Source organism: Aquarana catesbeiana, linkage group LG01 (genome assembly GCF_042186555.1).
Source record: "Aquarana catesbeiana isolate 2022-GZ linkage group LG01, ASM4218655v1, whole genome shotgun sequence".
Lineage (NCBI taxonomy): Eukaryota > Metazoa > Chordata > Amphibia > Anura > Ranidae > Aquarana > Aquarana catesbeiana.
The window spans coordinates 477,673-504,233 of NC_133324.1; positions in this window are offsets into that span (position 1 = coordinate 477,673).

A 26,561-nucleotide genomic window follows, 5' to 3' on the forward strand; every position below is an offset into this window, starting at 1 on the left:
AGGGTAAGGTTGCGGACCTTATCTTGCCATCGCAGAGGGAGCAGAGGATGAAACATCTTCGGGAGGCCTTGCAGAAAGGTCTGTGCAACGCGTTCCCAGAGACTGGGAGGTTACAAACTCCTGTTTCTGGACAACGTGTTGCTGAGGCTTCGGTCAGTCAAAGAAGGAGCGGTGGAGAAGGTGGCCGTCTGACCGATGCGTTCAGACAATTTTTTGGTCCGCAGCCCCAAGGTATGATCGGTTCCAGCAACCATCGCCAGCGTCTGTTTTACATGGTGCAGGAATACCTAGGGGCAAGATCAGACTTGGACACCTTTCCCACCGAAAATCCTCTGGGTTACTGGGTCTTGAGGATGGATCACTGGCCAGAGCTTGCACAGTATGCAATTGAGCTACTGGCCTGTCCTGCATCCAGCGTTCTTTCGGAACGCACATTCAGTGCTGCTGGAGGCGTGGTAACCGATCACAGGGTGCGTCTGTCCACCGACTCGGTCGATCGGCTGACCTTCATAAAAATGAATGAGTCTTGGATCACCACCAGCTACCAAGCACCTGATGCTGATGTAACCGAATAATTTTTTTTGAAATCTCAGATCCCTTCAAAGACTGCCTATGCTGATGCTGAGTGACTATCCCTGAGTAATTATCCTCTTCCTCCTCAATCATCACGCTGATAGCTTGTAAGAACATTTTTGGTTCTGGGCGCCACCACCAGTGCCTAAGGCCCAATTTTTCTGCCCCTGTCTAACAGGGGCGTGTAATTACAATTTTTGAAGCAATCATTTGCAGCAGGGCTCGTTCCTGCGTTCCAACTAGAGTGTCTGTGAGGGGTTGCAGTGTTGTGGCACCAGCACCAGTGCCTAAGGCCCAATTTTTCTGCCCCTGTCTAACAGGGGCGTGTAATTACAATTTTTGAAGCAATAATTTGCAGCAGGGCTCGTTCCTGCGTTCCAACTAGAGTGTCTGTGAGGGGTTGCAGTGTTGTGGCACCAGCACCAGTGCCTAAGGCCTAATTTTTCAGCTGCTGTTCAACAGGGGCATGTAATTACAATTCTTGATCTAATATTTCACAGCAGGGCCCTGTGAGGGCTTACAGTGTTGTGGCCACAGCAACACCTAAGGCCCAAATTTCTGCTGAGTATATAGGGCAGGACCCTACTTTCAAACATCTAACTTACAAACGACTCCTACTTGCAAACGGAAGGAGACAACAGGAAGTGAGATGAAATCTACCCCTAGGAAGGGAAATTCTCTCCTGTAAGAGTTAATATGGGAAAACAAGTTCTCCTTTCCACTGATGCTTTCCAATCCTTGTTCCACAAAAAAACCCAAATTTTCAAAAAACATTTTTCATTGGGACAAAAAAGTGAGGTGAAATCTTCTGAAGAGGAGGAAAGACAGCAAAACAAATGTCACAGGGGTGATAACCCTTCCCTATGTTTTCCAAAAAGCTTAGAAAAGATTTTTTGGCTGGAGCTAAACACGTTAAAAATGTTCAAAATTACAAACAGATTCTACTTAACAACAAACCTACAGTCCCTGTCTTGTTTGCACCGCCTGTATACTGCTGTTCAGAGTATATAGGGCCTGGTGGCCCCACACCTTTCCTTATTTTAATTTGGGTGCGGGGTTCCCCTTAATATCCATACAAGACCCAAAGGGACTGGTAATGGACTGGGGGGTACCCATGCCGTTTGTCTCACTGATTTTCATCCATATTGCCATGACCCGACATGACATTAAACCCGCAAGCAGTTTTAAATGAGATTTTTTCCTTTAAAAATGACATTTGGTGCAGGGACTGTTCTAAACATGGGAAACACGCGTCACTTTACAGGCATACTATAGACACCCCCCAGGTACGATATTTAAAGGAATATTTCACTTTTTTTTTTTTACTTTAAGCATCATTAAAATCACTGCTCCCGAAAAAACGGCCGTTTTTAAAAGTTTTTTTTGCATTGATACATGTCCCCTGGGGTAGGACCCGGGTCCCCAAACCCTTTTTAGGACAATACCATGCAAATTAGCCTTTAAAATGAGCACTTTTGATTTCGAACGTTCGAGTCCCATAGACGTCAATGGGGTTCTAACGTTCGTGCGAACTTTCGGTCCGTTCGCGGGTTCTGGTGCGAACCGAACCGGGGGGTGTTCGGCTCATCCCTATTTCTGAATAATAAGAGGGAAATGGGATGGGGAGCGGGGGAATAGGAGGGATAGGTGCAAGGCATGAAGCTGTAGGAGGACACATCCTTCTCCCTCGCTCCATGGCATGCAGTCCTGGTGCCTCTTTGTTTCTGGGATTCCTTCTCACCTTTTTATCTGACCTATCATACCAATGGGGCACATAAGTCAACCAATTCTCCTTCCTTTTTTCATATAATCCATCACCTGAGAAATATGGAAAGGTTTTCTTGTCTCCCAGACATAAGCCATATGGAAGGTGTCTCCCATATCATATCCATATGAAAGGTATCGTTCTGCCCTTCCCTGGGGAAGGGGTCGCAGCTACCATGGTTCCGGTCCAACCGGCCAAATTATCTGCCCATGGATTAATGTACACAAAATCTGTCCCACAGACTCGGGCTACATAACATTTGCATGTCTTTCCCTGTTCAGGGGGAAGAATTGGTTAAGTTATCCTGGAACCCACTATTTTTTTTGGAATAAAATTCTTATTCAACTCTATACAGATAAATACATCAGCAGAAGCTAAACACTAATAAGCCTTAAAGCAATAATTTCGGTATAAGACCTAGTTCTGTCAGACCACCCAATATTTTAGTAGGTATACCTTTTAATTATAGTGATCTTCCCAAGAACGATTTTTTCGGAGACCTTCCCAAGGATTCTCTTTATAAGTTCTCTAAGAACTTTTTAATGAAGTTCTCCCAGGACCTCTATTGATAAGTCTACACTTATAATTTCCCTTTAAAGTTCTTTCCCTAAGATGACACTGAATGTCTGATTATGGCAAGGAATAGAAAATATTTCTACTCACTGAATCAACGCCAGAGTCATCCTGTCAACTACGCCAGTCTTTAAGGGTTAAATTATTATAGACCGGGGTCTGACATCACTCCTAGTCTTATCACCGACAGGGACCCTGGAGAAATACTCTTCAGAAACAATGAAGGCCTCTTGAGCCCCTCGGGAAAGAGAGCCCTGACTGATGGGGGCATGGCCAGGGAGGAGTTAAGGTGACTATTAGGTCACTTGGGATTGGTACAGGACGGGACAAGGGTTGAGCCTGAGCTCAAGAAGTTGGCACCCCAAGGGATTCTGGGCCTTTTCGGAAGGAAGCATGGAAGAGCTGGCCACCCTCCCGCCCTATTTTCTGGTGGTATGTCACAGCGTGCTGCGGTTTTGTGACCTTGCCAGCAAACATGGAGGATTAGTTATGCCCTTGATGGTAATTGGGAGATAGACGGCCGGTCCGGCACTTATGGTAAGGCCCCTTGGTCTTGGCAGGAAGGTGTATAAGTGCCGGTATTGAAGTGGTTAAACGGGAGCCGGCTAATTTCTGAGAGATAGATTCATGGGAACCTGCGTAGGTGAATTCCTAAGACAAAAGATAAAGTTATGTGACATTTAAACAAGTTCTCTGAAATGGATACTATATTTTAAGATGGAGTCATAGTGGTTAAAGACAAACTCTACATATTCCTTCAATTGGTAATGCACTAGGTGTGCGCGTCTTCCATCTCTTTCTTTTTTGTGTGTGACGAAGTCAGTTTGGGCGGGGGGCCCGTGGAACCCAGAATCCCTTGGGGTGGTTGGGAAAACCTTTGTTCAGCTCCTCATGCACCTCCTATGTCTAAGTCACTCTGTGTCTCTAATAGGGGAACAGGGTGACCGAGAAATCCAGTCTGATCTGTACTAATCGGACTCACTGTACAGCCACACTGGAATGTTGTGTGTGTGTGTGTATATATATATATTCGGATCACCCCATCTGAGGAAGGCAGCATCCACCCAGTCCTGGGCTACCGATGTCCCTGTTGCTCTTCACTTTAGAAAACCCCTTAGTGGAAGTGACTGTCTTTTTTGTTATCTTTAGGGATGAGCTTCACGTTCAAGTCGAACCCATGTTTGACTCGAACATCGGCTGTTCGATCGTTTGCCGAATTGCGAACGATATGGGCCGTTCGCGCCAAATTCGTGTGGCGCGTCACGGCCCATAATTCACTGCGGCATTGCAGTGCATTGCTGGCTTATGATTGGCCAAGCATGCACTATGACCCGCATGCTTGGCCAATCACAGCGCCGTCAGTAGAGAGAGCTGTAATTGGCCAAAGCCAGGGTGGCTTTGGCCAATTATGGCTCAGGGGGTTTAGAACACGCCCCACACTATATAAGGCCGCCTACACGGCGGCCCTCTGTAGTGTGTTCTGGCGTGCTGAGAGAGAGAGAGAGAGAGAGAGAGAGAGAGAGAGAGAGAGACAGACAGACAGTGTCATTTGATTTGAGTTAGCTAGATTAGGCAGGACAGTCAGTCAGTTAGCTGCACTTACAGTGTATTGTGTATATATATGCATCCCAGGTGTTGTGTATATATATATATATATATATATATATATATATATATATATATACACTGTATTCAGTTTAGCTAGATCCGTTCCTGTTATCTTCTTACTGACAGGCAGGCTTGTCTTGTTACAGTAAATACAGCTACCTGAAGAAAATTACTGGTGTTCTTTTGATCCTATTAGTACCACAGTCAGACAGCTAGACTATTTACAGTTAGTGCAGTGCGTCCTGCTCACAGTGTTCAGCTAAAGCTACAAGTTAGTGTAGTGCGTCCTCCTCACAGTGTTCAGCTAAGACTAAAAGTTAGTTTTTGGGAGCTCTGCACAGTGTTCAGCTAAAGCTACCTGTAGAAGTTTTCCTAATCCTATCACTACCGCAGGAAGCTAAATAAGCTACAAGTTAGTTTTTTGCGAGCTCTGCACAGTGTTCAGCTAAAGCTACCTGTAGAAGGTTGGTGGTGTTCTCATACTACAGGCAGGCAGTTGATTTTGCTAGCTGCAGTATCAGTACATATATATATATATATATATATATATATATATATATCACAGCTTAGTGCAGCTACAGGCCATTAGTATGTCTGGAAGGCCAAGAAGAAGAGGCAGACAGTCACAAGCCAATAAAAGAGGGCAAGCAGGCTCTGTGTCTAGAGGCAACGGTTCTGGTCATGGAGACGGTGCATCCTCATCAGCACCTGGCCGTGGGACACGCTTGGCCTTTTTTTCGGCAGCTGGCCATGTTGAGCCGCAACATGCGGAAGACTTGGTCAAGTGGATGACCAAGCCGTCCTCATCCTCAGGGCGGACTGACCATTCGGGCACTCGGGCACTGCCCGAGGGCCCCATGCCACTAAGGGGCCCCATCAGGGTTGCCAGCCTCAATAAAACCAGGGACAGTATGTAAAAATCTGTGTTTTTTAAAAAAATCCCAAGATTATAGCTGCCCCACCTCTCCAGTACCTTTTCAGTGTGTGTATGTGTATTCTGTGTGTGTGTATTGTGTGTCTGTGTGTGTATACTGTGTTGCCCCATAATCTATTGCCTGGGGGCCCCATAATCTCCTATTGCCTGGGGGGCCCCATAATCTCCTATTGCCCGGGGGCCCCATAATCTCCTATTGCCCGGGGGCCCCATAATGTCCTATTGCCCGGGGGCCCCATAATCTCCTATTGCCCGGGGGCCCCATGAGTTGTCAGTCCGCCCCTGCTCATCCTCCTCATCCACTCTCACCCATGCTCAGGGTACTTTGTCTGGCAAAGCAGCTGGCAACAGGGCCTCTTCCCTCGGCTCAATGGCATCAGTGACTCCTTCCCTAGCCCCACCATGTCCTCCTGAGGAGTCCCTCGAACTGTTTGACCACAGTGTTGGGTACATGCTCCAGGAGGATGCCCAGCGTTTAGAAGGCTCTGATGATGATACTGAGCTAGATGAAGGCAGTAACGTGAGCACAGACAGAGGGGGTGCCCAAGAAGGACAGCAATCTGGCAGTCATGCTCCCCCTGCTGCAGCATACTGCCAGGTTTGCTCCAGTGATGGGGAGGGAGGGGATGATAAGGTCACTGACTCAACGTGGGTGCCTGATAGGAGAGAGGAGGAGGAGGAGGAGGCACATCACCAACGAGGCAGGATGCCCTACAGGGGCCAGCCTAAGGGCAGCACAATGACTGCATCACACCCCAAAGCTCCGCATGTGCAGGGCGCTGCAGTCTCTGCGCGTTATTCCAAAAGTTCTGTGGTGTGGGCTTTTTTGAGACGAGTGCATCAGATCACACCACTGCTATTTGCAACATATGTCTCAAGCGTATCTCGCGTGGCCAAAACATCTCCCGCTTGGGCACCACATGCTTGACCAGACATATGTTGACCTGTCATGCAGTTCGTTGGCAAGCATATCTAAAAGATCCACACCAAAGAACAAAGAGGACCTCTCCTTGCTCCTCATCAGCTGAGATCTCCAACCCCACTATACCTTCAGTCCTCTCTGAGACCTGCACTAAGTGGAATGAAGGTGTAGAATTAGGTGTGTCACAGCCAAGTACTTGTAGGCAATCTGGTAGACTCTGCCCCCTTCCGTGAGTTTGTGGAATGTGCGGTTCCTCAGTGGCAGGTACCCAAACGCCACTTTTTCTCACGGAAGGCAATTCCGGCTCTCTGCCGGCATGTGGAAGGCAATGTCTTGGCTTCGCTGGACAGGGCGGTCAGCGGTAAGGTGCATATTACCGCTGACTCATGGTCCAGCAGGCATGGACAGGGACGTTACCTAAGTTTCGCCGTGCATTGGGTGACTCTGCTGGCAGCTGGGAAGGATGCAGGACAAGGTGCAGTAGTGTTGGAGGTTGTTCCGCCACCACGCCTCCAAAATGCCACTACTAATGATTGTGACACACCTCTCTCCTCCACCCCCTCCTCTTCTTCTTCCTCCATGGCCTCTTCCTGTGCTTTGTTCTCGGAACCAGCGGTGCTCCGTAGCCATTCAAGGAGCTACGCAAGTATGCAGGCCAAAAGATTCCATGTGGTGCTTGAGCTGGTGTGTGTCACGTACCTGATGGCGAGCCTGATGTGTAGAGGAAGGCCTCCCGTACAACTCCGGCTCAAGGGCCGCTGGTAGTGGAACAGCTGGCTCTGGAGCACGGCGGAGTAAGAGTGCCTATGGAAGTCCTGAAGTCTGAGCAGGAAGTTGCCGGAACACACAGGTGGACGGCTGGACTTGACTGGAAGTAGACAGGGGAGTCGCTGGATCACTGGCAGGTCTCGGCAGCAGAGAGACAGATCAGATGACTCGGCTGGCAGGAACGTGGTCAGGTCACAGACAGATTAGGCAACGGCTAGGCAGATCAGGTACAACAGCAGGCAGGAGAGAGGTCAGGTCACAGGCAGGTTCGGCAGCAGGTAGGCAGATCAGGTACAAACAGCAGGCAGGAGAGAAGTCAGGTAGCAGGCCGGAATGATGATCGGAAGTCAACACAGGTAGCAAGAATTCAGGTACACGCTGTAGACCAAGCAGCAACCAGCCAGTACTAAGTCTGTGTTTAAATAGGCCGTCTGGCGCCAGTTCTGATGACAGGCGTGCGCGTGTACACGCGTACGCGCGTGATTGCGCGATCGCGCGCACGCGCGAACGCGTGATCGCGCATTCGCTGATGCGCCCGTAGTTGTTATGTGAATCCCTTGCCGGCGCCTGCGCACAAGTGTATGCTTGCAAGCATTAGCTGTATTCTGCGGATGACTTCCCTGACAGTGTGCTTGGGGGACAGAAGCCACACTGGGGCAGAGGTTCTGTCAGCTCTGCAGGGGCAGGTTCAGAGGTGGTTGACGCCACGCCAACTTAAGGCAGGAATCGTGGTTTGCGACAATGGCACCAACCTCCTCTCTGCCCTCCGACAGGGACAAATGACCCATATGCCCTGTTTGGCTCACGTCCTTAACTTGGTGGTGCAGCGGTTCTTGGGCAGGTACTCGGGCTTACAGGATGTCCTGAGGCAGGCCAGGAAAGTCTGTGTGCACTTCCGTCGGTCATATAATGCCAGTGCTCGGCTGATGGACCTCCAAAAGGAGTTTAACCTGCTCAAGAACTGACTAATCTGTGACATTCCCACCAGGTGTAACTCAAGGTTGGCCATGCTGCAGCGGCTGCACATGCAGCAGAGGGCCATCAATGAGTACCTGTGCGACTATGGCATCAGGACAGGGTCAGGGGTGCTTGTTTTTTTTTTCCCCAAGCCAGTGGGCCATGATCAGGGATGCATGCACTGTCTTGTCACCATTTGAGGAGGCCACGAGGATGGTGAGCAGTGACAGTGCATGCATCAGTGACACTGTCCCCCTTGTCCACCTGTTGGAGCACACGCTGCATGGAATAATGGACAGGGCACTTGAGGCAGAACAGAGGCAGGAAAAGGAGGACTTCCTTAGCTCTCAAGGCCCCCTTTATCCAGACAGTGTTCCTGCGTGCCCGCCGATCACACAGGAAGAGGACGAGGATGAGGAGGAGGATTGTGTCAGTATGGAGGTGGAGCTTGGCACTCAGCATCAGCAGCAGTCTTTAAGGGATCAGTCCCAAGAAACACATGGACTTGTACGTGGCTGGGAGGAGGTGGCTGCGGACCATGTCGTCCTTAGTGACCCAGAGGACTCCGGACCGAATTCCTCAGCAAACCTACGCTGCATGGCCTCCCAGATCCTGCAAAGCCTGCGTAAGGATCCTCGTATTCGTGGTATCAAGGAGAAGGACCAATACTGGCTGGCAACCCTCCTTGATCCACGTTACAAGGGTAAGGTTGCGGACCTTATCTTGCCATTGCAGAGGGAGCAGAGGATGAAACATCTTCGGGAGGCCTTGCAGAAAGGTCTGTGCAATGCGTTCCCAGAGACTGGGAGGTTACAAACTCCTGTTTCTGGACAACGTGTTGCTGAGGCTTCGGTCAGTCAAAGAAGGAGCGGTGGAGAAGGTGGCCGTCTGACCGATGCGTTCAGATAATTTTTTGGTCCGCAGCCCCAAGGTATGATCGGTTCCAGCAACCATCGCCAGCGTCTGTTTTACATGGTGCAGGAATACCTAGGGGCAAGATCAGACTTGGACACCTTTCCCACCGAAAATCCTCTGGGTTACTGGGTCTTGAGGATGGATCACTGGCCAGAGCTTGCACAGTATGCAATTGAGCTACTGGCCTGTCCTGCATCCAGCGTTCTTTCAGAACGCACATTCAGTGCTGCTGGAGGCTTTGTAACCGATCACAGGGTGCGTCTGTCCACTGACTCGGTCGATCGACTGACCTTCATAAAAATGAATCAGTCTTGGATCACCACCAGCTACCAAGAACCTGATGCTGATGTAACCGAATAATTTTTTTTTTAAATCTCAGATCCCTTCAAAGACTGCCTATGCTGATGCTGAGTGACTATCCTGAGTAATTATCCTCTTCCTCCTCAATCATCACGCTGATAGATTGTAAGAACATTTTTGGTTCTGGGCACCGCCACCAGTGCCTAAGGCACAATTTTTCAGCCCCTGTTCAACAGGGGCGTGTAATTACAATTCTTGATCTAATATTTCAAAGCAGGGTCCATTTCTGCGCCCACCAAGAGCGAGTGAGGACTTATGCCCTGTACACAAGGTCGGATTTTCCGATGGAAAATGTGTGATAGGACCTTGTTGTCAGAAAATCCGACCATGTGTAGGCTCCATCACACATTTTCCATCGGAATTTCCGGCACACAAAGTTTGAGAGCAGGCTATAAAATTTTCCGACAACAAAATCCGTTGTCGGAAATTCCGATCGTGTGTACACAAATCCGACGCACAAAGTGCCACGCATGCTCAGAATAAATTAAGAAACGAAAGCTATTGGCTACTGCCCTGTTTATAGTCCCGACGTACGTGTTTTACGTCACCGCGTTCAGAACGATCGGATTTTCCGACAACTTTGTGTGACCGTGTGTATGCAAGACAAGTTTGAGCCAACATCCGTCGGAAAAAAATCCTAGGATTTTGTTGTCGGAATGTCTGATCAATGTCCGACCGTGTGTACGGGGCATTAGTGACTTGACCAATAGTTCAAGAGACCAAGGTAAGGAGTGGTGCATTGATAATAGACATGCACATGTATAGATTGAGGTTGTTATGCAATTGAAATTAAAATATTATGTATGTGATACTATGAATATTAATTAATTGCTGTTGTAATTATTATATGTATATGTTTTTTCAATAGAAGGCTTGTACCTCTAGCTGGACAGCATCCCCTGAAGAAGCCCGATATATGGGTGAAACATGTTGGGAATTCTATCCTTTTGTGCTGTATCCATAAAATCTTGTTGATTTGTACTTGCCAATTGCAGTGTTTTTAATAATTTTTTATTTTTTCTAAAATAAAAAAGAAATTCTTATATAATTTAGTTGTTTTTTTTTAAATATACGTTTTTATTAATTTTCAAAAAAACAGACAACAAACAAAAATGAATACTTGCAGCAATTAAATGAAACTATATACATAAAGAACAAAACACAAAAAAAAAAAACCCGCATACATACATACATACATACATACATACATACATACATTGGTCATACTTGGTTCCTATGCCAGTTTAATTTTAAAGAAAGGTGTCATCCCGTGTTACAAATGTACACCTAGAGCCCAATAACTAATGGAGAGATTACAAAGAGTCATATTCCTCTAGGAGGCTATTGAGGCTGTAGAGGGGTCCATGAGCCATTTGGACCAAACCTTTTCCTATTTGAGGAGACAACCCCTATTTATATATGTTTCTTTGTATAATGGTAAGCTATTATTAATGAGTTGTTTCCACAAAGTCAGCGATGGGGGGGGTGGTTTTCTTCCAGCTGAGAGCTATAGCTTTACGAGCAGAGAACAAAAGCAGCCCCACCAAAGTGCGCCCTGCTGTCGTAGGAATAAATTGCTCTGTCAGACCCAGAATACATATTGGCATTGATTGTTGCAGTGGGATATATGTTATTTTGAATATAAAAGCTACTATTTCTTCCCAATACCTTACGATAGCTAAGGGGGTTTTGTTGTTGGAATGTCCGATCAATGTCCGACTGTGTGTATGGGGCATTACAGTGTTGTGGCACCACCACCAACACCACCACCAAAGGCCCAATTTTTCTGCCCCTGTTCAACAGGGGCATGTAATTACAATTCTTGATCTAATATTTCACAGCAAGGCCCTGTGAAGGCTTACAGTGTTGAGGCCAGTAGGGCAGGCCCCTACTTTCAAACATCCAACTTACAAACGACTCTTACTTGCAAACGGAAGGAGACAACAGGAAGTGAGATGAAATCTACCCCTAGGAAGGGAAATTCTCTCCTGTAAGAGTTAATATGGGAAAAACTTTTCTCGTTTCCACTGATGCTTTATCACCAATCCACCAAAACATTTGTCATTGGGACAGAAAGTGAGGTGAAATCTTCTGAAGAGGAGCACAGACAGCAAAACAAATGTCACAGGGGTGATAACCCTTCCCTATGTTTTCCAAAAAGCTTAAAAAAGATTTTTTGGCTGGAGCTAAACACGTTAAAAATGTACCCGTTCAAAATTACAAAGAGATTCTACTTAACAACAAACCTACAGCCTGTATACTGCTGTTCAGAGTATATAGGGCCTGGTGGCCCCACACCTTTCCTTATTTTAATTTGGGTGCGGGGTTCCCCTTAATATCCATACAAGACCCAAAGGGCCTGGTAATGGACTGGGGGGTACCCATGCCGTTTGTCTCACTGATTTTCATCCATATTGCCAGGAGTCAGGACCCGACATTACATTAAACCCGCAAGCAGTTTTAAATGACTTTTTTTCCTTTAAAAATGACATTTGGTGCAGAGACTGTTCTAAACACGGGAAACACGCGCCACTTTACAGGCATACTATAGACACCCCCCAGGTACGATATTTAAAGGTATATTTCACTTTTCTTTTTTTTTTACTTTAAGCATCATCAAAATCACTGCTCCCAAAAAAACGGCCGTTTTTAAAAGTTTTTTTTGCAAGGCAGGACCCGGGTCCCCAAACCCTTTTTAGGACAATACCATGCAAATTAGCCTTTAAAATGAGCACTTTTGATTTCGAACGTTCGAGTCCCATAGACGTCAATGGGGTTCTAACGTTCGTGCAAATTTTCGGTTCGTTCGCAGGTTCTGGTGTGAACCGAACCAGGGGGTGTTCGGCTCATCCCTAGTTATCTTATATCTGTATATACTGTGTATAACTGTGTCTTTATGTCTTCCATGGAAAGCTGCACAAATATTTGAGATATGTTTATTACCGGAACCCAAACGGTGGTTATATCTACTTTAACGAGAGAAGAGAAGTTCCATCCGATCTTTTTTTATGCAACTGGTATTTTATTAATTCTTCATTTAATTGGTATAGAACAATTTCCATTATAAAAGGCCCAGATTACGTCCCTGAAACATTTATCAATATGAGTGACCCCATCTACTGGGAAAAAGACAAAGTAAGGAATCACTGGATTGTTTTCTCTTCATATCATTTGCTGAGGATGTTCATATTTTGGATTCGTAAGGAATTTCTAGTCTTATTGTAAGATATACCAGTCAATGGAACAGGTACATCCGAGTTACTACCTCCTGTGTAATGCCTGGTGAGCCTCAAGAACACGGCACACAGCCTGGGAAATCTCTGCAAACCTCCATGTAAAATCCCTGCAAAAAAGAGAGGAAGGCTGGTGCCATGGAAGTCTGCTAAAACATTGTTTTATTAATGCAGGTGAACAACAGTCTAAAATGCCAACGCGTTTCTACCATCAGGACTTAATCATGATTAGGGTCTGATGGCTGAAATGTGTTGGCTTTTTAAACCTGCATGTTTTAGCCAACTTCCATGGCACCAGCCTTTCTCCCTTTTTTATACCGATACCAGCCAATGTACCTGTTCATGAATGGGGTCATTTTTGGAGACAAATAAGTTTATGAACTTAGAAATAGTGGAGAACTGGCAAAGTATACTTCCTTCTAAAATGGTAACCCCGGGTATCATCCTATGTAAGAAAGCAGAAACATTTCTTTTTATATAAGTGACTCTATTGATAACTATCGGGAACCCATAAATACATCCAACTGAACAAAATCACTATTTGTATTGCAGGACACGGTATAGAAAAGTGTGACAAATGAATGAACACAATATACTGGATATCAAATAAAAGAATTGTATATTGTTGGACATTATACATAATATACACCCACCGGCCGCTTTATTGAGTACACCTGTTCAATTGCTTGGTAACACAAACAGCCAATCACATGGCAGCAACTCAATGCCTTTAGGCATCTAAACTTGGCGAAGACAACTTGCTGAAGTTCAAACTGAGCATCAGAATGGGGAAGAAAGGGGATTTAAGAGACTTTCAATGTGGCATGGTTGTTAGTGCCAGATGGGCTGGTCTGAGTATTTCAAAAACTGCTGATCCACTGGGATTTTCTTGCACAACCATCTCTTGGGTTTACAGAGAATGGTCCGAAAAAGAGAAAATATCCAGTGAATGGCAGTGAACGTGGCATGGTTGTTAGTGCCAGATGGGCTGGTCTGAGTATTTCAAAAACTGCTGATCTACTGGGATTTTCTTGCACAACCATCTCTTGGGTTTACAGAGAATGGTCCGAAAAAGAGAAAATATCCAGTGAATGGCAGTGAACGTGGCATGGTTGTTGGTGCCAGATGGGTTGGTCTGAGTATTTCTGGGATTTTCACACACAATCATCTCTCGGGATTACAGAGAATGGTGGGAAAAAGAGAAAATATCCAGTGAGCGGCAGTTGTGTGGAGAAAATACCTTGTTGAGGTCAGAGGTCAGAGGAGAATGGGCAGATGGTTCCAGATGATAGAAAGGCAACAGTAACTCAAATAACCATCGTTACACCCAAGGTATGCAGAATACCATCACTGAACACACAACACATCCAACCTTGAAGGAGATGGACTACAGCAGCAGAAGACCGCACCGTGTGCCACTTCTGTCAGCTAAGAACAGGAAACTGAGGCTACAATTTGCACAGGCTCATCAGAATTGGACAATAGAAGATTGGAAAAACGTTGCCTGGTCTGATGAGTCTGGATTTCAGCTCCGACATTCAGATGGTGGGGTCAGAATTTGGTGTATGGATCCATCCTGCCTTGTATCAATGGTTCCGGCTGGAGGTGTAATGGTGTGGGGGATATTTTCTTGGTACACTTTGGGGCCCCTTAGTACCAACTGAGCATGGTTTAAATGCCACGGCCTACCTGAGTATTGTTGGTGACCATGTCCATCCCTTTATGACTACAATGTCCCCATGTAATGATGGCTCCTTCCAGCAGGATAATGCACCATGTCACAAAGCTCCAATCATCTCACCACTGGACAATGAGGTCCCTGTACTCCAATGTCCTCCACACTCACCACATCTCATCCAATAGAGCACCTTTGGGATGTGGTAGAACGGGAGATTGGCATTATGGATGTGCAGCCGACAAATCTGCAGCAACTGTGTGATGTTATCATGTCACCATGAACCAGAATCTCCGAGAAATGTTTCCAACACCTTGTTGTGTCTATGCCACCAAGAATGAAGGCAAAAGGGGGTCCAACCTGCTATTAGCAAGGTGGACCTAATAAAGTGTCCAGTGAGTGTATATTACATATCTTGTATGTTTTGAAGTGACACTTTGGTTCTGTTATAGAATGCATACAATTGGGATCATCATCTTCTAATCTCTAGTGTCCATGGTCCCCAAGAAGTCTTCTTCCTCTAATTGCACAAACTTCTCTCCTCTGAGCTGGAGAACCTGGGATGGAGATATTTCAGAGTAACGGCCAGTGAGATCATCGGATCATCAAATCATCGGATCATCAGATCATTGGATCATCGGATCATCGGATCATTGGATCATCGGATCATCGGATCATCGGATCATCAAATCATCGGATCATCAAATCATCGGATCATCAGATCATTGGATCATCGGATCATCGGATCATCGGATCATCGGATCATCGGATCATCGGATCATCAAATCATCGGATCATCAGATCATTGGATCATCGGATCATCGGATCATCAGATCATCAGATCATCGGATCATCAGATCATTGGATCCTCGGGTCATCGGATCATCAAATCATCAGATCATCAAATCATCGGATCATCAAATCATCGGATCATCAAATCATCGGATCATCGGATCATCGGATCATCGGATCATCAGATCATTGGATCCTCGGGTCATCGGATCATCAAATCATCGGATCATCAAATCATCGGATCATCAAATCATCGGATCATCGGATCATCAAATCATCGGATCATTGGATCATCGGATCATCAGATCATTGGATCCTCGGGTCATCGGATCATCAAATCATCAGATCATCAAATCATCGGATCATCAAATCATCGGATCATCAAATCATCGGATCATCGGATCATCAAATCATCGGATCATCGGATCATCAAATCATCGGATCATCAAATCATCGGATCATCGGATCATCGGATCCTCGGGTCATCGGATCATCGGATCATCGGATCATCAAATCATCAAATCATCGGATCATCGGATCATCAAATCATCGGATCATCAAATCATCGGATCATCGGATCATTGGATCCTCGGGTCATCGGATCATCGGATCATCGGATCATCAAATCATCGGATCATCAAATCATCGGATCATCGGATCATCAGATCATTGGATCCTCGGGTCATCGGATCATCGGATCATCGGATCATCAAATCATCAAATCATCGGATCATCGGATCATCAAATCATCGGATCATCAAATCATCGGATCATCAGATCATCGGATCCTCGGATCATCGGATCATCGGATCATCAAATCATCAAATCATCGGATCATCGGATCATCAAATCATCAGATCATCAAATCATCGGATCATCAGATCATCAAATCATCAGATCATCAAATCATCGGATCATCGGATCATCAAATCATCGGATCATCAAATCATCGGATCATCAAATCATCGGATCATCGGATCATCAAATCATCGGATCATCAAATCATCGGATCATCAAATCATCGGATCATCAAATCATCAGATCATTGGATCCTCGGGTCATCGGATCATCAAATCATCGGATCATCAAATCATCAGATCATTGGATCCTCGGGTCATCGGATCATCAAATCATCAGATCATCAAATCATCGGATCATCAAATCATCGGATCATCAAATCATCAGATCTTCGGATCATCGGATCATCGGATCCTCGGATCATCAAATCATCCGATCTTCGGATCATCGGATCATCGGATCTCACTAATATAAACTAGCCATTAGTGACAGAACGGTCATGTACTGTTTTCTCCTCATCTCAGCTCCGGTACACACCAGAGATCAGCCCTGATCCCGAGGATCACAACTTTTTTCTATTCCATAAACGGATAACGTAATGATACCATTTCCCAGACATAGTGGTTGTGGGTTCAGAGAGACTCTTTCTGTTGTGGGGAATGGATTTGTGATTTAGTTTCACATTATTTATTATAGTAGAACATTTCACAGAAAGCACTGAGAATTAAACATGTTCAGATCAGAAACATTTGTTTTGTTTCGATACGTTATTTACATAAATTTGTTCAGTTAAATTTGTTTAATTTGCTAATTAATTTTCAGAGTTAATTTTGTTTATTCAAATTCTAATCGATTAAATTTTTTTGAATTCCATTCAAAATCAAATTTATTTTATTCGAAAATTTGAATTTTGGAAGATTGTTATATTCTTTATATTCCATTCTATTCATTTTTTTTTCTATCCTATTCTTTTCTTTTCTATTTTATTCTATTATTTTCTATTCTGTTTCGAAATTAGAATTTCTGAAAATGGTTATATTGTTATATTCTTTCTAGTCTATACTATTCTTTTTCTATTGATTATTCTGTTCTATTCTTTTATATACATTTTCTATTTTATTCTTTTCTATTCAATTTTTTCTATTCTATTATATTCTTTTCTATTTGAATTTGAATTTATTCTATTCAAAATTTGAATTTCAGAAGATGGTTATATTATTACTATTGTAATGTGTTTTATTCTATTTTTTATTCTAGTTTATTCCTTTATTCTATTTTATTCATTTTTTTTTCTATTTTATTTTGTCCTGTTTTACTCTATTTTTTATTTTATATTGTATCCCTTTTGTTATATTCTATTTATTATTCTTTTATTTTCTATTCTGTTCTATTTTACTCTATTATATTTTATTATTTTATTTTCTATTCTTTTCTATTGTATTATATTCTTTTCTATTCTATTCCTGTATTTTTTATTCTATTTTCTTTTTTTTAGAAACTCAAATTTGATTTGAAAACTATTTAAATTCGATTTGATTAGAATACTGTTCAAATTCAAATTCGAAAACTATTTGAATTTGAATTTAGTCAAAAATTTTGATTCATTATTTCGGATTAGTTTAAATGCATTATTATTGTAATTCAGAAATTAAAATACATCTGAATATCCGAATAATGAAAATTTTTTTAGAATTTCAATTCGGAATGAAATGAGCCTCACGTGTACTGAGCATACATTGCACAGCTTTGAATGAAACCTCTAGATTTGATGCATGTTCCCTATTCCTTATTTTTATGTTCAGTACAGTGCATCCGGAAAGTATTCACAGCGCTTCACTTTTTCCACATTTTGTTATGTGCCTTATTTCAAAATTGATTAAATTCATTATTTTCCTCAAAATTCTACGAACAATGTCCCATAATGACAATGTGAAAAAAGTTTCTTTGAAATCTTTCAAATTTATTAAAAATAAAAAATCCCATGTATATAAGTATCACAGGCTCCTCCCATGTACATAAGTATCACAGACTCCTCCCATGTATCTAAGTATCACAGACTCCTCCCATGTACATAAGTATCACAGGCTCCTCCCATGTATATAAGTATCACAGGCTCCTCCCATATACATAAGTATCACAGACTCCTCCCATGTATCTAAGTATCACAGGCTCCTCCCATGTACATAAGTATCACAGACTCCTCCCATGTATCTAAGTATCACAGGCTCCTCCCATGTACATAAGTATCACAGACTCCTCCCATGTACATAAGTATCACAGACTTCTCCCATGTATATAAGTATCACAGACTCCTCCCATGTACATAAGTATCACAGACTCCTCCCATGTACATAAGTATCACAGGCTCCTCCCATGTACATAAGTATCACAGGCTCCTCCCATGTACACAAGTATCACAGACTCCTCCCATGTACATAAGTATCACAGGCTCCTCCCATATACATAAGTATCACAGGCTCCTCCCATGTACACAAGTATCACAGGCTCCTCCCATGTACACAAGTATCACAGACTCCTCCCATGTACACAAGTATCACAGACTCCTCCCATGTACACAAGTATCACAGACTCCTCCCATGTACATAAGTATCACAGACTCCTCCCATGTACATAAGTATCACAGGCTCCTCCCATGTACACAAGTATCACAGACTCCTCCCATGTACATAAGTATCACAGGCTCCTCCCATATACATAAGTATCACAGGCTCCTCCCATATACATAAGTATCACAGGCTCCTCCCATGTACACAAGTATCACAGGCTCCTCCCATGTACACAAGTATCACAGACTCCTCCCATGTACACAAGTATCACAGACTCCTCCCATGTACATAAGTATCACAGACTTCTCCCATGTATATAAGTATCACAGACTCCTCCCATGTACATAAGTATCACAGACTCCTCCCATGTACATAAGTATCACAGGCTCCTCCCATGTACATAAGTATCACAGGCTCCTCCCATGTACACAAGTATCACAGACTCCTCCCATGTACACAAGCATCACAGACTCCTCCCATGTACACAAGCATCACAGACTCCTCCCATGTACACAAGTATCACAGACTCCTCCCATGTACATAAGTATCACAGGCTCCTCCCATATACATAAGTATCACAGGCTCCTCCCATATACATAAGTATCACAGGCTCCTCCCATGTACACAAGTATCACAGGCTCCTCCCATGTACACAAGTATCACAGACTCCTCCCATGTACACAAGTATCACAGGCTCCTCCCATGTACACAAGTATCACAGACTCCTCCCATGTACACAAGTATCACAGACTCCTCCCATGTACATAAGTATCACAGACTTCTCCCATGTATATAAGTATCACAGACTCCTCCCATGTACATAAGTATCACAGACTCCTCCCATGTACATAAGTATCACAGGCTCCTCCCATGTACATAAGTATCACAGGCTCCTCCCATGTACACAAGTATCACAGACTCCTCCCATGTACACAAGTATCACAGGCTCCTCCCATGTACACAAGTATCACAGACTCCTCCCATGTACACAAGTATCACAGACTCCTCCCATGTACACAAGTATCACAGGCTCCTCCCATGTACACAAGTATCACAGACTCCTCCCATGTACACAAGTATCACAGGCTCCTCCCATGTACATAAGTATCACAGGCTCCTCCCATGTACATAAGTATCACAGGCTCCTCCCATGTACATAAGTATCACAGCCTTGGCTCAATACTTTGGTGAAGCTCCTTTGGCACCAATTACAGCCTCAAGTCTTGTTGAGTATGATGCTACAAGCTTGGCACTCCTGTTTTTGGGCAGTTTGTCCCATTCTTTTTTTCAGGACCTCTCAAACTCCACCGGGCTGGATGGGGAGCGTCGGTGCACAGCCATTTTCAGATCTCTCCAGAGATATTCAATCGGGTTCAATTCTGGGCTCTGGCTGGACCACTCAAGGACATTCACAGAGTTGTCCTCTAGCCACTCCTTTGTTATCTTGGCTGTGTATTTAGGGTCATTGTCCTGTTGGGAGATGAACCTTCACCCCAATCTGAGGTCCAGAGCGCTCTGGAGCAGGTTTTCATCAAGGAAGTTCCTGTACATTGCTGCATTCATCTTTCTCTCAATCCTGACTAGTCTCCCAGTTCCTGCCACTGAAAAACATCCCCACAGCATGATGCTGCCACCACCATGCTTCACTGTGAGGATGGTATTGGCCAGGTGATGAGCGGTGCCTGGTTTCCTCTAGACATGACGCTTGCCATTCAGATCAAAGAGTTCAATCTTTGTTTCATCAGACCAGAGAATTTTGTTTCTCATGGTCTGAGAGTTATTCAGGTGCCTTTTGGCTGTCATGTCCCTTTTACTAAGGAGTGGAAATAGCTAGACCTGGAGGTCTCCTAATCCACAAGAAGGAAGATATAATGCCATTAAATTTATCAAAAAAGGAAGCTGGGGGTAGCAGAGGAGAGTTACGAAAAAAGTATAGGAACATAGGTAAATATACCATCTTTACTAAACTCACTCTCTCCACGGGAGTGAGAGGGAGAGACCTTCAGGCCATGCATTTCTGGGAGAAGGCCCTTAGCAGCGACAGGAGGTTTCGGTCAAAGTATGAGGACAAAGGGGCTCACACCACCGTCCACCAAATATTTGAATTCAGTAACCCAAGCTAATGGGGTATCAGACTGGGGAATGGGGTTCGAGGCATGCAGCGGAAACAGAATTGATTTACCCCAATTGATTCCTATACCTGAAAAAGATCCAAAGGTCTCAAATATTTGTAGGGCCGCAGGTAGAGAAGAGATGTCCTTTAAATACAAGAGGGTATCATCTGTGTACAGAGATATCTTGTCAACCACCACCTTCCACCTGAATGCCTTCTACCGATGAGGCAGGCCTAACACAGACCGCCAGAGGCTCCATTGCCAGTGAATATAGGCCTGGGGAGAGCGGGCAACCCTGTCTGATACCTTGGGTCAGGGGTAAGGAGGGTGATAGGGAGTTAGTACGAATAGGGTTATGGTAAATTAACTAAATCCATTTAATGAATCGGGGACCAAACCCAAACTTACGTAGGACAGCCCAGAGGTAACGCCACTCTACTGAATCAAAGGCCTTTTCAGCATCCAGAGAGGCCACCACCCCCGAACTGTTCCCGTCCGCCCTCGATAGCTGGGTAAGAAGATTTCGGATATTAATGTCTGTTCCCCTACTCGGCATGAATCCGGGTTGGTCTGCGTGTACCAGAGCGGTGATTACAGTGTTCCGTCGACCAGCCAGAACCTTTGCCAAAATTTTTGCATCCACATTTAGGAGGGAAATAGGCCGATACAAGGAACACTGATCTGGGGTTTTCCCAGGTTTTAGAAGGACCACCACAACTGCCTCCGTCATGGAGAGTGGGAGAGATTCATCCTCCATCGCCTTCAGGAGCACAGCCCTAAATGTCGGAAGCAACTCCTCCGTATATGTTTTAAAAAAACTCGGCTGGTAGGCCATCAGGGCCTGGAGTCTTACTAGCCTGTAGAGAGGCCACCGGCCCCCGAAGCTCTTCCAAGGTGATGGGGTTATCCAGCGTCTCACAGAAGGCAGATGTTAAACAAGGCAACGCAATCTCCTCTAGATAATTATGCAGCTCCTCATCCGGGCCCGACCCCAGGGAGCTATAAAGCTCCTTATAAAAAAGATGCAAAATAGTTATTAATAGAGGTAGGGTCAGTCAAAGGTGATCCATCCGCATCTCTAATGCTGGGAATGGACACAGGCGAGGAGCTCTCCCTAGCCAGCCATGCCAACATGTGACCATTCTTTTCCCTGTTTGAAAATACGCTGAGACTGATGTAAGGGCTGTTTTGTTTGTGGCAGACGTACGAAGCAGGAAAACATCCCTCAGATCAGCCTGAAAAGCAGAATAATGCAAGGAAAATGGTGAAATTACTGCGCTAAACCACAACTGAAAGCAGCTAACACTCAAACAAACAAAGTCCAAACGAAGTAAAAATATACAGTGTAGCGCTACAAGAAAATTCAATGAACTATGATGTCCAATAAAATAATAATGATAAAGACTAACTGAACAAAATATAAAGTCCAATATTCACTAAAGAGGACTAAAAAAATTAATGAAAATCGAAAAGTTGAGTCCATCCCATGCTTGATAGCCAATCTTCAATTGTACAAGGACTACACAAATAATGTGCAAATAACTGTGCAGTTGTAAATATGAAGCAATCCTCTCTAGAAGGAATAAGATGGGTACTCTTACTGGTTGTGTTGGACCCACTTACCATATGGTAGTGGGTCAATCAAGCTTGTGTGGGCCAAGTGCCACAGGGTTACGGTTTGGCAGAAGAACGGTCACTCTATGAGGGATGGTTCCACTCCTCGTCCATGGTGGCCTGACCTTGGATCCTGGTTACTCGCCACCATAGTATGAAACTTCCACCTTGTGAGGGAGCCATCTGGAAGTTGTTGGTGTATACAAAATGGACTCAATCGGACCGGGATAAAAATGAGAAAAAAATGGAGGGACTCCTTATGGTGTAGGTCAAAGATAATGTTTGAGAGCAAACGGTGTGGGATGCCTTTAGTGCTTTGAAGAGTGGCTTTCTATGCCTTAATGTTGGCAAAGACGGTGCCAAGGCATATGCGAGTCCCTTGCTGCTGTAGAAGGAGTGTACTGAGGATCTGGGATGGGAGGCCAGTGCTGTTTTTTCTATCTGGAAGCAGGTGGTTTGTTGCGTGGGGTTCCACCAGACCTTGGCTTGGTCAAGAATAGTTGCATCATAATATGCTAGAATGTTTGGTGCACCCATCCCTCCAGAAAATACAGGTGTTCATAGGGTGTTGCATTTAAGACGGGGTGTTATCCGTCCCAGATGAAGGTGGTTATGATGGATTGGAGTTTCAGTAGTTGTTTTTGAAGAAAGGGTATTGGTATAGTTTGGAACGTATATAAGACATATTAAAGTCATAGGCATGTGCAGGGGGTGTGCCAGGTGTGCCTGGGCACACCCTAATCACTGTGGGGTTGATTTACTAAAACCAGAGAGTGCAAAATCTGGTGCAGCTGTGCATGGTAGCCAATAAGCTACTAGCTCTGGCTTGTTCAATTAAGCTTTGACAAAATAACCTGGAAGCTGATTGGTTTCTTTGCAGAGCTGCACCAGATTTTGTACTCTCCAGTTTTAGTAAATCAACCCCTATGTGTGTTGCCAATTCCCCTACTGCCCAGGCTCCCTTCCACCCCCTTGTTGCCCTCCCCCCGCACTGCAGTGCTGTTGGCTTCCCTCCTCTCCTCCCCGGCTGCTGTGGGGAATGCTTCAGGTTGAAGAGTGGAGGAAGGGGCTAGTAAATATGTACCCCGCCATACTCCGCAATACCCCGCAATACCCTGCCATACCCCGCCATACTCCGCAATACCCCGCAATACCCTGCCATACCCCGCCATACTCCGCAATACCCCGCAATACCCCGCCATACTCCGCCATACTCCGCAATACCCCGCAATACCCCGCCATACTCCGCAATACCCCGCAATACCCTGCCATACCCCGCCATACTCCGCAATACCCCGCAATACCCCGCCATACTCCGCCATACTCCGCAATACCCCGCCATACCCCGCCATACTCCGCAATACCCCGCAATACCCCGCCATACTCCGCAATACCCCGCAATACCCCGCCATACCCCGCCATATTCCGCAATACCCCGCAATACCCCGCAATACCCCGCCATACCCCGCCATACTCCGCAATACCCCGCAATACCCCGCCATACTCCGCAATACCCCGCAATACCCCGCCATACTCCGCAATACCCCGCAATACCCTGCCATACCCCGCCATACTCCGCAATACCCCGCAATACCCTGCCATACCCCGCCATACTCCGCAATACCCCGCAATACCCTGCCATACCCCGCCATACTCCGCAATACCCCGCAATACCCTGCCATACCCCGCCATACTCCGCAATACCCCGCAATACCCCGCCATACTCCGCAATACCCCGCAATACCCCGCCATACTCCGCAATACCCCGCAATACCCTGCCATACCCCGCCATACTCCGCAATACCCCGCAATACCCTGCCATACCCCGCCATACTCCGCAATACCCCGCAATACCCTGCCATACCCCGCCATACTCCGCAATACCCCGCAATACCCCGCCATACTCCGCCATACTCCGCAATACCCCGCAATACCCCGCCATACTCCGCAATACCCCGCAATACCCTGCCATACCCCGCCATACTCCGCAATACCCCGCAATACCCCGCCATACTCCGCCATACTCCGCAATACCCCGCCATACCCCGCCATACTCCGCAATACCCCGCAATACCCCGCCATACTCCGCAATACCCCGCAATACCCCGCCATACCCCGCCATATTCCGCAATACCCCGCAATACCCCGCAATACCCCGCCATACCCCGCCATACTCCGCAATACCCCGCAATACCCCGCCATACTCCGCAATACCCCGCAATACCCCGCCATACTCCGCAATACCCCGCAATACCCTGCCATACCCCGCCATACTCCGCAATACCCCGCAATACCCTGCCATACCCCGCCATACTCCGCAATACCCCGCAATACCCTGCCATACCCCGCCATACTCCGCAATACCCCGCAATACCCTGCCATACCCCGCCATACTCCGCAATACCCCGCAATACCCCGCCATACTCCGCAATACCCCGCAATACCCCGCCATACTCCGCAATACCCCGCAATACCCTGCCATACCCCGCCATACTCCGCAATACCCCGCAATACCCTGCCATACCCCGCCATACTCCGCAATACCCCGCAATACCCCGCAATACCCCGCCATTCTCCGCAATACCCCGCAATACCCCGCCATACTCCGCAATACCCTGCCATACCCCGCCATACCCCGCAATACCCCGCAATACCCTGCCATACCCCGCCATACTCCGCAATACCCCGCAATACCCTGCCATACCCCGCCATACTCCGCAATACCCCGCAATACCCCGCAATACCCCGCCATTCTCCGCAATACCCCGCAATACCCCGCCATACTCCGCAATACCCTGCCATACCCCGCCATACCCCGCAATACCCCGCAATACCCTGCCATACCCCGCCATACTCCGCAATACCCCGCAATACCCTGCCATACCCCGCCATTCTCCGCAATACCCCGCAATACCCCGCCATACTCCGCAATACCCTGCCATACCCCGCCATACCCCGCAATACCCTGCCATACCCCGCCATACTCCGCAATACCCCGCAATACCCCGCCATACCCCGCCATATTCCGCAATACCCCGCAATACCCTGCCATACCCCGCCATACCCCGCAATACCCCGCAATACCCTGCCATACCCCGCCATACTCCGCAATACCCCGCAATACCCTGCCATACCCCGCCATACTCCGCAATACCCCGCAATACCCCGCAATACCCCGCCATTCTCCGCAATACCCCGCAATACCCCGCCATACTCCGCAATACCCTGCCATACCCCGCCATACCCCGCAATACCCTGCCATACCCCGCCATACTCCGCAATACCCCGCAATACCCCGCCATACCCCGCCATACTCCGCAATACCCCGCAATACCCTGCCATACCCCGCCATACTCCGCAATACCCCGCAATACCCCGCCATACCCCGCCATACTCCGCAATACCCCGCAATACCCTGCCATACCCCGCCATACTCCGCAATACCCCGCAATACCCCGCCATACTCCGCAATACCCCGCAATACCCCGCCATACTCCGCAATACCCCGCAATACCCTGCCATACCCCGCCATACTCCGCAATACCCCGCAATACCCTGCCATACCCCGCCATACTCCGCAATACCCCGCAATACCCCGCAATACCCCGCCATTCTCCGCAATACCCCGCAATACCCCGCCATACTCTGCAATACCCTGCCATACCCCGCCATACCCCGCAATACCCCGCAATACCCTGCCATACCCCGCCATACTCCGCAATACCCCGCAATACCCTGCCATACCCCGCCATACTCCGCAATACCCCGCAATACCCCGCAATACCCCGCCATTCTCCGCAATACCCCGCAATACCCCGCCATACTCCGCAATACCCTGCCATACCCCGCCATACCCCGCAATACCCCGCAATACCCTGCCATACCCCGCCATACTCCGCAATACCCCGCAATACCCTGCCATACCCCGCCATACTCCGCAATACCCCGCAATACCCCGCAATACCCCGCCATTCTCCGCAATACCCCGCAATACCCCGCCATACTCCGCAATACCCTGCCATACCCCGCCATACCCCGCAATACCCTGCCATACCCCGCCATACTCCGCAATACCCCGCAATACCCTGCCATACCCCGCCATACCCCGCAATACCCCGCAATACCCTGCCATACTCCGCAATACCCTGCAATACCCCGCAATACCCCGCCATACTCCGCAATACCCTGCCATACCCCGCCATACTCCGCAATACCCTGCCATACCCCGCCATACTCCGCAATACCCCGCAATACCCTGCCATACCCCGCCATACTCCGCAATACCCCGCAATACCCCGCCATACTCCGCAATACCCCGCAATATCCCGCCATATTCCGCAATACCCCGCAATACCCCGCAATACCCCGCCATACTCCGCAATACCCTGCCATA